This window comes from Ascaphus truei, chromosome 1, assembly GCF_040206685.1.
Source record: "Ascaphus truei isolate aAscTru1 chromosome 1, aAscTru1.hap1, whole genome shotgun sequence".
NCBI classification, from domain to species: Eukaryota; Metazoa; Chordata; class Amphibia; order Anura; family Ascaphidae; genus Ascaphus; species Ascaphus truei.
In genome coordinates, this window is record NC_134483.1 from 448,374,514 (window position 1) to 448,384,885 (window position 10,372).

Here is a 10,372-nt window from a genome sequence, read left to right on the forward strand (position 1 = left end):
AGGCCCAGCCCACTACAGAGCCGAGCGGAGATCCGGCGGAGAAAAGCGCGACCGCAGTGGAGGTACCGGAGCGGGCCCATTTCATACCACTAACCACTGGCAGGGCCGCAAAAGACCCTGGTGACTCCCTAGTGGACGATCCGACCAAGTCATCTTCAGAGGTAGAGGATGGCGTCTCATCGGTGGCGATGCGCCTACCGGCAAACCACCCCAGCTGTAAGAAAGATGGCAGTCCACTTACCAGAGAGAGGGAGAAGACGAGTCCGGACACCTCCCGATGGCGAGCGCTGGTGCAGCCTGAGGCCCGTAGAAGTCCCACGGCCGTGGTGACTCCCAGTGCAGAGGCGGCGGAGATGGATCCAGAGGGACCCGAGTACATCAGCCTGCAGCAGAGAGGTAAGGAGACTCCACTACCCCCTTACTCCCACCAGGCGAAGACGGACCCTGCAGAGGATGAGAAGGAGAGGCGTGCGGCCTACTTACCCGTCCGCGGACCCGATGATCCTCCACCGCCCCTTCCGGTCCTCGACGCACTTCCAGTGCGTGACCACAGAGCAGATGGGCATTCCGCGGGCGGCAACGATGACATCACTTCCGGGTCCGACTGGAAAAGAGGCCCGGGAGCGCTGTTCTCCCCGCGGAGAGCAGCTTTGGCCGCTGCCATGGCCATCCTGCATAGCCAAGGTCCTTCCAGAGGATCACGGGGCTCAGCGGAGAGAGCAAGCAAGAAATTGCCCACTAGTCATGGGATTACCCGCTTACTGGACATTGAGACGGACATTACCCCAGCCCCAGTCCCTAGCGCCATTACCCCGGCCACTGCCCCTGCCCTGTCACGAGTCATGACACCGGGACCTAGTGGGGATAGGACTTGGGATTTGGAACTAAGTGACGAGGGATCTGATGGGGAGGTACCATATGATACTGTGATACGTATGCCTAAACATGTACCTTTTTCTCCTGTTTCTAGAGGGAGGACCTGAGGGTCCCATACTACAGCGGAGGCAGGGCCGGTAAGCAAGGTGGTATCCAAAATGAATCCCACCAACTACATAAATGCCAAAGGTAGACGCAGCTGCTCGCGCTCTACGGAGGTGGGTATGTCCGGTGTCTCATCACAAGCTGAGTCAGAGACAGGTACTTCTAGCCCCATGTCAGAATACGAGCACCGAGACAAGTGGTGGGCACCCCTGTACACTGGGTACCACAGAGGTATGGACCGCACCAGGTTCCTGTTGATCAGGAACAACATAGTTGATCATTAGTGGGTGGTAGGTGTCTATACTCCCGAAGAGGTGGTGGATGAGTTGGATCACCGATTTCAGGAGATATAGCAAGGGATGATCATGCCTAAGGGGCCTAGTATATTGTACGATGGCATTGCTCCTGTAGAATAGGAGTTTTGGGTACTGCCAAGCAGGGCGGGTCCTAAGAAACTGCCCAAATTAAGCAGAGCAGACAGAGCCATAGTGTTTAGGTGAAGGCACTCCCATGGGTACGAATACCCTTATTTGCCTGAACCCATAATGAGGGAAATAGAGGAGAACAGAGATAGTTGGCTCAGAGCGGCCGTATAAGAATATTTGAGGACAAGGTTTGGTAAGGCGGGTTACCACAATGAAGACCGTATCAGTGAGGTGGTCCAGGCCTGGAGTGTGGGGCGGTGCATATACATGCACAGCATGATATACCGGCCAGAGTCTGGGTCGGTACAGCCCTACTATATTACCATAACTGACCATAATGGGAGGAAGGTACGAAAGCCTGACCTAAAACATTATCATTAGTGTTTCTCCCCGTTGGGAGTGACTGTTACTGTTTCGCCACCTGGTGGTTGGCTCAAGAAATAATATACATTGCAACGTGTTTGTTTCCCAGGTTTGTACTCCGCAGGTCGGTGCTGCTAAAGTTAGGTCCAAGTGGGGACCATTTGATTCCACCAGAGGGAGAGTGTATCCCCTGTAAGAAATAGTGGGCTACCTATCCTTGTCCTACTGGAGTAAGCCTTGGTAAGGGCAGGCGCCAGTAGTAATCATGGGTTTTCCCCCCACCAAGCCCTGCCTTGAGTGATAGAGGTAGGCCCCTGACTCTGTGGCAGGCCTGAGACAAAGGGGAGGTCCTGCTGACATCATAAGGGGCAGGGCTGTATCTATTTAGTGGGCTGCTCCTGTGTGTGTCTGGGTCATTCTGTGTCATTCTGGTCAGTCTGTTGGAGAGTGGAGTCTGGTGGAGTTGTGAGAGTGGAGAGTGCTGGAACAGAGAGAGCATTGTCTGGGAGATCAAGGAAACAGGAGAGAAGACACTCAGCCATACTGAGTAGAGCTGATAGCACTCAGTGCGGTGGACTAATGCCCCTCACCCTGCTGGTGGGGTGAGGGGGGAGATCTAACCTCACCCAGAGGGCCTACCCTTGGGTTGAGGTAGGGGTACTGAAGCCCCAAACAGCCATCCTGCTAGGGTACAGCCTGGAGGAGAGGAGTGGAGGAATATACCTGTACATTTGGAAGCACTGCTGTACAGGAACTGCTGCTGCTGCTGTGTGCTGTACCATTGGTAAAAGGACACTAAAGACATTGCTGCTTTTATACAAAAGACTGTGTGTGTGAGATTGGAATCTCTCGCCCTGGGATCAGGGCTTTCTCTGGGAGGATTCCAACCTATCCCCTAGGTTTCGCCAGAGAATGGAGGCGCTGCACCACCACCACTAAAGATGAAGGCATATACCCCAGTAGCCTGGTCCTGTCATCCCCCACACCAACGCAGGAGACCCAGGCCCTCCTGTTCCAAGCAGGTATGCACCACCATAGTACATGTATCCAGCCCTCACTATACCCTAGAGGTCCAATCTGCGACCGGGGGGGGGGGGGGAGAACATGGGCTACACAGGAATATTGTAATATAGTGTATACTGTACATATTACTCTATTTTTCATTTGTACTTTTAAGCTCAGACTAAATGCTCAAATGCTTATTAGTATCGCCATGCTAGAAGTAAATAGAGTAACATATTAATCTAGTGGTGGCTTTGTTAGTTGATTCTATTTAGGTATTTTACCTGTACAGTACAATTTTATGCTAAAAACATTGATCGGTATCACATATGACGTGAGATGCAAGGTGTCTAATGCACTATTGAAAATGCATCACTTACCCCTCTGCATTAGGATCCAGTATCTGGTATGAATGGATTGTTGCCCCAGTGGAAGGGAAGAGAATACAAGCTTTCTCTGTTCAGCTTTTTTGACATCATAGATGTTTATTATGAGTAAAGGCTAAATTTAAGTATGGATTATTTACTTTTGTCACAGGAGACGAAACGATTTACATCGGGATCGCAAACACTAGACAGAACAAGAGGGTTAAATAAAAATGTTTTAATTCAGTAGAAGCCAACAGGGAGCAACACAGATGCTAAATACGGTTACAATTTACCCAATTTATTTGGATTACGGGGCACTCATATCTTACTAGGTGCTGCCAGAACTATCTTACCTGAATGTCTCCACGATCTGCCCATCACATAGATGCCCGATCTCCATCCAGAAACATGGAAGTCTGGGTGCCTATCAAGAAAGATTTTCTCTGTGACACCAATTGGAGCTTGAGGGTTCGCTCGAGACAGACCAATCAGTAAAGGGGGAGGTGACGGCACTCTAGAACAGTCCCTGGGGTGTGTTTGCCATGTTAAATTAAATTAACAGATTATAATGGCCATGGTACTAAACTATGTTTTTTTATAAATAGTAAATAAGAAATATATGCTTTTTTTGTTTAATTTCCAGTAGTACCATGGAATTTATGTACTGTAAGTAAGAGAGAAATGTGTATTATTATTTTCCATCTTTTACGAATGTCTGAATTTTGTAAAATCTTTCAATAACTTCAGTATTTTAAATATGTTTTACCCCAGCCAAAATGTTCTATGTATAGTAAAATGCCAGGATGCACAAGAAATTTTAATCCAGTTTGTGGCACAGATGGAAGAACATATTCAAATGAATGCATGCTCTGTTATTTAACCAGGTACAGCTAAGCTTTTTTTATTCCTGAAATCTACCTTTCTTCAGGCATATACTGTATTTGGTTGTATCATTTTCATTGGCATGAATCCAATTTTAAATACAATATACCTTTCCAAGTGTACTCTTCAGAGCCATTAGATTCAAAATCCTTAATGATTTAGTTTACAATCCTAGGATACACTTAAACTAAAATATTCAGCTACTGTAGGTGCTTCACTTATGTTTTTCATTCACATTTTTGGGTAGTATTTTAGGAGGCGTGTATTGTAAAAATAGTAGTTTAGGTAACATTACATGCCATTCTCATGCACTTTATAAATCAACAAACAATAGTAATACTTTATATGAAGTTACACTAAACTGTACCTTTTTGCAGATGAATTACTGAACATTAAGCAAGTATGCACATTTAGAAAATGAAAGATTACTATATGCTAACATTTTTTAACATTAGTGCTTCCAGGCAAACACTTACGGGTTAGGACCATATTCCATATAATCCAAAAAGGCACCTTCGGCAGCTTGTTTAAAGAAAAAAACTGAAAAACTACACAAGCCCTCTTAATTTTCTATTAAGTAAGGAAATAACTGAAACAGGCCAGAAACCAAAATTTTAAATGGATTTGTGCACGACTTTGCTAAACTCTCTCTTTACCCTTTATTCTATTTACTCTGATAACAGTCTACCGGGTAAAATATCGTCAAAATTATCCAATTTTATTTGGCTGGTGAAATAAGCACAAATGTCTTTACAAAATACAAAATGCGAAACAAGAGGCAAAATTAACTCAGACTGTGGTCTGGAAACCTAACCAATTATAAAGAATATTGACTCTTACTGTAGTTAACTCTTTTTTTTATCTTGATGCTGACAGACCCAGTTAAGTAGGAGTTTGTGGAAGGAGTTAGGAGTCAGTACAATGTAATATTTCTAAAGGCTCGACAATAAATAATTAATGCCTCAGTATATAATTTATTCTTCCTCATAAGCAGGGAAACCGCAGGATGGAAAAACTGTTTACAAAGAAATATCTGAACGCAATCAAAATATTCATTACTATAGGATTCTCATCGTGTATTTGGAAAACACATCCTTATGAATATTATAATTTCAATAGTTCACTACAGTTTCTTTTTCTTCTCTGCCTATCAAACTAGTTTGTCCTATTACTGAATAATTAGTTTCTGCCTCCTCATTGTCACGTCAAACTAAAATATAATTCTTATATTGACCTTGGTTTTACCAGTTTCCCAGCTCTGTCCTAACCGTATCACCTTAGTTTTACATTCCAATCGTCCTACTGAAATATATTGCAGATGTGAGGGGTCCTATAAAAATATTAGATTACTAAAGTGTAAACTCTCCTGCAACTTTCTAATACTGAGCCAAAGCATTCACTGCAATAATAAAGAATAGCACCATGGATATAAGTAAGATATTGATAATGCGTTCAGTCAGTTATCACTCCTATACACAAAGAGTACTTACAATGTTTCATCACAATAGCTTCCTGAAGCAAATACTGTATGAGTTGATCCAAGCAAAAAAGAACCTTAGCCCACTGATTGTATTTAAACATTTATTATAAAACATAGGATATATTTATTAAAAAATTACAATGGTTCTTCACACATTTAGTTGTTCATTTTACAACTAGCAGAAAAATACCAAAATTGAATGAACTTACAAGCATTTCAGATATATTGAATGCTTTTTAAGCCACAAATGAACACTATTTACTTATGAGGAGGCTGGGGGGGGGGGGGGGGCATGTCGTAATATGGTCTGATCAGGTGGCTGGTTCTGTACCCCCAATAAATATATACATTTTTTACTTTTTAATGAAAGTTTAATTTTAAATATTAACAAAACAAATCTATAAATTTTATTTTAATAAGTAAACTTCTATTAAATTCAGAACAACTTAAACTTATAACTTAACCCTATCAACGTATTACTCCCATCTTAATACGCTATCTCAGTGTCCATTATCAGTTCTGTGCATTGATGACAATCCTGCTGTTTCTATCCTCTGCCTCGGTTCATATACTTTAATTCTACCTCTGTGCACAGGGCTCTTTGTCTCTCATTGTTCATGCTTGATAGTTTTAGTTGTTTAGCCTTTTTAATCTTCATCATCCAACTTTTATTTGTACAGTATACTGTTATTATTCTCCTCTTTGCTGCTGCTCTCTCTCTGCTGAGCTTTCCCATCAACTGACAATCTCCACATTCAAATTCCAACAGCCACTTTTCTGCTGCAAACTGCCATAGAACCCCGCACTGGCGGTACCTCTGCAGGTTCCATGTGCAGCAGCTCAGCGCTTGCAAAGTCTATTACAGTACCTTTCAATCCTTGCTTATTGAAACGGTGTCAGTTTGACCCCTTTTACACAAGCTGTTTGTTTAGTGACCATGTACATTTTTATACTATGACTTCTTTGTAGTACTTATTGAAGTAGGTGTGTTTTAAAAGGATGCAGGCTCAAAATGGCAAACATTCTAACACCTTTTTTTTATTATTTACAGAGACAGTGGGCTGAAGGTTGAGATTAAATGGAATGGTGAATGCTAATGCAGCGGTTTTAAACTGTGGGAAAATCAAGATGTTGACCCTTTTCAGATAATGCTCTTCTCATTTAACTGCATAGACATTAACTAAAAAATATAAATTTCTTGTTAACATCTCGATGGACAAACATAATAAAATATGCAGATGTAATACTAAAATCCGTGTTGTTAGTTGATATAAGTATGATTCTTTAGCAATAGTATCAATGATATTCAATTGTTGTAATAAATGCATGATTACCAATTTGAAAAATATTATCACAATTAAAATCAAAAACATGCTTTGCTGTGGAATAGATAGCAGCCATAAATATTGCAAACGCTAGTAGACTTTAAGCACCTTTGATGTATGAATTTTCAAAGGCAAATAACTAATGCATTCTTTAAACGCAGCATTTTTTAGGGTGACTTGAAAGTCATCATACTGGAGACTGTATCAAGCGAACTTCAAAACCTGAGAAATTCAAGTTTTTTATGATTTGGATCTGTTATCTGTATAGCTTATGGTCCATCTCACAGTACACCTGCTGAATTAAAAAAACAAAAAAAAACAACTGATGTCGAACAAAACCAGGCAAAATATTTTGGCACACTGATGCTAAAAGACCTGCAAATATCCTCTAGCATCAATTAAATAGAAAACACTATTGTTTAATGGAGCAATGCATGGATTGAAGCAGTGGGTCTCCAGACCGAAATCCATTAATTTCAGAACCGGGAACTTCCCTGCTTTTAGAGATACTTACCTCTGAAGGGGGTTCCAGTATCTCGCTTCAGTTTTCTGCAGTTTAAAGCTACTGCATTAAATGGGCCAAAACGAAGCCATACAAGGTGACGTCACCTGTGAGCTTTGAAAATCAGCCATAATGTTAACCCTTGAGTGACTAGTGGAAACCACTATGGAGTTAAGTACCTCTGGAAGCAGGGGTCCCGGGAGCTGAAATGAATGGGGTTCAGCTCTGGTGACACCCTGCTTCAATCCTGGGTAAAAATTAAAACATGGATCATTGGGGTCACTAGCCGAGGTTGAGGGTTGGAGAGAGATAAGGTTGGTAGTAGACAATAACCAAGGTCCAGGTCAGAAACTGCAAGACAAGACAAGCAGTACATCAAAAGTTAAAGACTATTATGCTCAGCCGATTTGCAGAGGCAATCACTGAGCCTATAAAGGAGGAACAGACAATAGATGAACGACCGGACAGTAGAAGCTGATACTAGAGTAAGGACACTGTTGCTGCGCGGGGTCTGCACAGCAGGCACTAATGAACCACCAGCTGTACCAATGTCCTGATCCTGATATCTCAGGGGCAGAGCCTGCCCCAGTCTTCACAGTACCCCCCCTTCATGGGCAACCAGGAAAGGTTTTGAGTGGTATCTCAGGTGGAATGCCCGAACTAGACGAGGAGTGTGAAGTTGACCTTTGGAGATTCAGGAAATTTCCTCAGGACCAAAGCCCTTCTAATGGACTAGGCACTGGATTGTACCTATGGACACCCTGGATTTCAGGATCATCTGAACTTCGAACTCCTGTTTCCCTTCCACTAGACATGGATCCTGTACAAAGGATTTTAGTAGGAACATATGGAATACAGACGGAATCTTCATGGAGGCTGGGAGGCATAGCCTGTATGCCACCGGATTGACCCTCTCGATGATAGGGAAAGGGTCAATAAATCTGGGAGATAGCTTCACCATAGGTGCCTTTAACCTGATGTTTTGGTAGAAAGACATACCTTGTCCCCAGGATGATATTCTGGTATCTCCCGACGATGCCTGTCTGTCTACCTCTTTTGCGTGGTCACCGCTTTCTGAAGATTTTCCTGGACCTTCCCCCATAGTTCCTGTAACTGCTGGATCCAGTTAACCACGTCTGGGACTCCGTATGCAGCGCTACACGTAAAGAAAAATCCGCACTGCTGGTGTTAACCTGTGAGGTGCTGACTGGATGGAGACGTGATAGTATCAATTTAAAGAAAAAGAACCCAGTCTTGTAGCACTCATTCACAACAAATGTATAGTGATAAATTTAAAATACTTTATTAATAACTATGAATAAAAAATAGGGTGTTAAAACGTAATTAAATGCTATATTGAACAGCACGTGACTGTATCCTTTAGTGACCCACCTTGGTCTAGGTGGGAAGATATGGTATGATCCCTGATAGATACTCGGGATCAGATGCTAAAAGTTATAGCTACCTAAAATATAGGAGAGGAGCCAGAGAGAGCCCATCGAAGGACTGTCTCTATGTGAGTGTAAGAGTAAACAACACTGTATGGTGCTCTAGCACAGACCTGACCACTTGCTGGGTAATTACATATTAGGACATAATTCCATATCCTTGAAGTGTCCCACGTTTAAATGAACCCTCTATTCATGTCACACCATTTCCATTGCATCAATAAGCTGGAAGAGCAACATCTCTTGATTGATGAATACTCACACTTGCTTGTGTCCAGTCTCATACATTGAATAGGATTTCTGTGGTGTAAAAGGAGCAAATCACTCACTGTTTGTAGAAGGGTCTTCTGTGGGTCTTTTCTTCCATGGATGTGTGCTGCCTGTTCTCCAGAATATTCACAGGTTCGGCAGGGAGAGATGGAGCACTACAGGAAAAACTGCTAGAGAGTGTGTTCCCAATAAAAAGGTTTATTGGATCAGAGCATAGTACACAAAAAATGAGCCCTAGGGCCCCCACCAACGCGTTTCGAGCTTCCACTCTTTCTCAAGGTGCATACCCTCTGGCAAATCCCCTTACCTGATATAGGTTCATTTTCCCGCCTTTCCTCGCCACTAACCCGTCGCTCAGTAGCATCACGAGGAGCGCGCCATGTTGCCATGTGAGTGTATCTAGGCGTGTAGTGCGCTCTAAATGGATACACTCATAATGTGGCATATAATGCTCTAGGTTAGACCTTTAAGTATCTACCCCAGATAGAGATTGCACTGGTTGCTATATTAGTTCACCAGCGCTGTCAGAGCTAGATCTCTATTGAGGACACATATTGCCCATACTCGTGAGTGCAAACTATTGGGCAGGCACTCAAGTGTGGTATAATGTCAGCAAGCTGGGGGATCTAAAAGAGATTACCACAACACCTTAGAGGTAGTGTGAACCCAAATATGCACTCCCTCATTCCTATCAGTAAGGAAACTGGTGATATCTGCTGTTTGTAAAGGTGTTCGTGCATAGCACCTTTCAGTTTTGGCAGAATAATATCTTAGCAGCCACACACACACTCTGCGCACACAGGTAATCACCTTTAACATAACAGGGTGATATCATGCGCAGAAGGTGGAGGCTAGTGTGAAAGCAACCTCCACAGTGTTGCGTGGGTGAGTATGTTGGTAGCGCTAACTGATAGGGCTAATATATGCACTCGAACAGCTGAGAAGCTACTCAGCAGGTTGGGGATAGATGCACTTGCCAACAAATTCAGCTAGTACTGGAGTAGGGTACACAGGGGGTTAATAGTAGAATGAGGTCAATGCCCCAAAACACCCCACCCCCCTCCTCAGAGTATCAAGCAATTATATGCGCAGAGTTGTAAAGTGGGCAGCCGGTCTAACTAGTAATCGCATAGTCCCCTACATCAGCACTGATCCTGGTTATATCAGTGCCGATGTGCTCGAGGACATACCTGTCTGTCAGGTGAGCAGATCAAAGACTCCTTGAAACATAGAGGGTCCCACAATAATGGTATATAGCGCGATCCCAAATTAAACATGCACATCAGGGGAAGCTTAAATGCATTGACGCGGATCGTTATCCTTAAA

General features: G+C 43.1%; 1 long non-coding RNA gene across 1 annotated transcript; it reads right to left on the reverse strand.

Moving 5' to 3' along the window:
- Positions 1 to 3,165: 3,165 nt before the first annotated feature.
- LOC142471781 (uncharacterized) lies at positions 3,166 to 6,238 on the reverse strand. Its single transcript, XR_012789545.1, has 3 exons — positions 6,085 to 6,238; positions 3,493 to 3,563; positions 3,166 to 3,341 (listed from the first exon to the last, which is right to left on the reverse strand). It is a non-coding gene; the product is annotated as an uncharacterized LOC142471781 (long non-coding RNA).
- Positions 6,239 to 10,372: the final 4,134 nt, after the last annotated feature.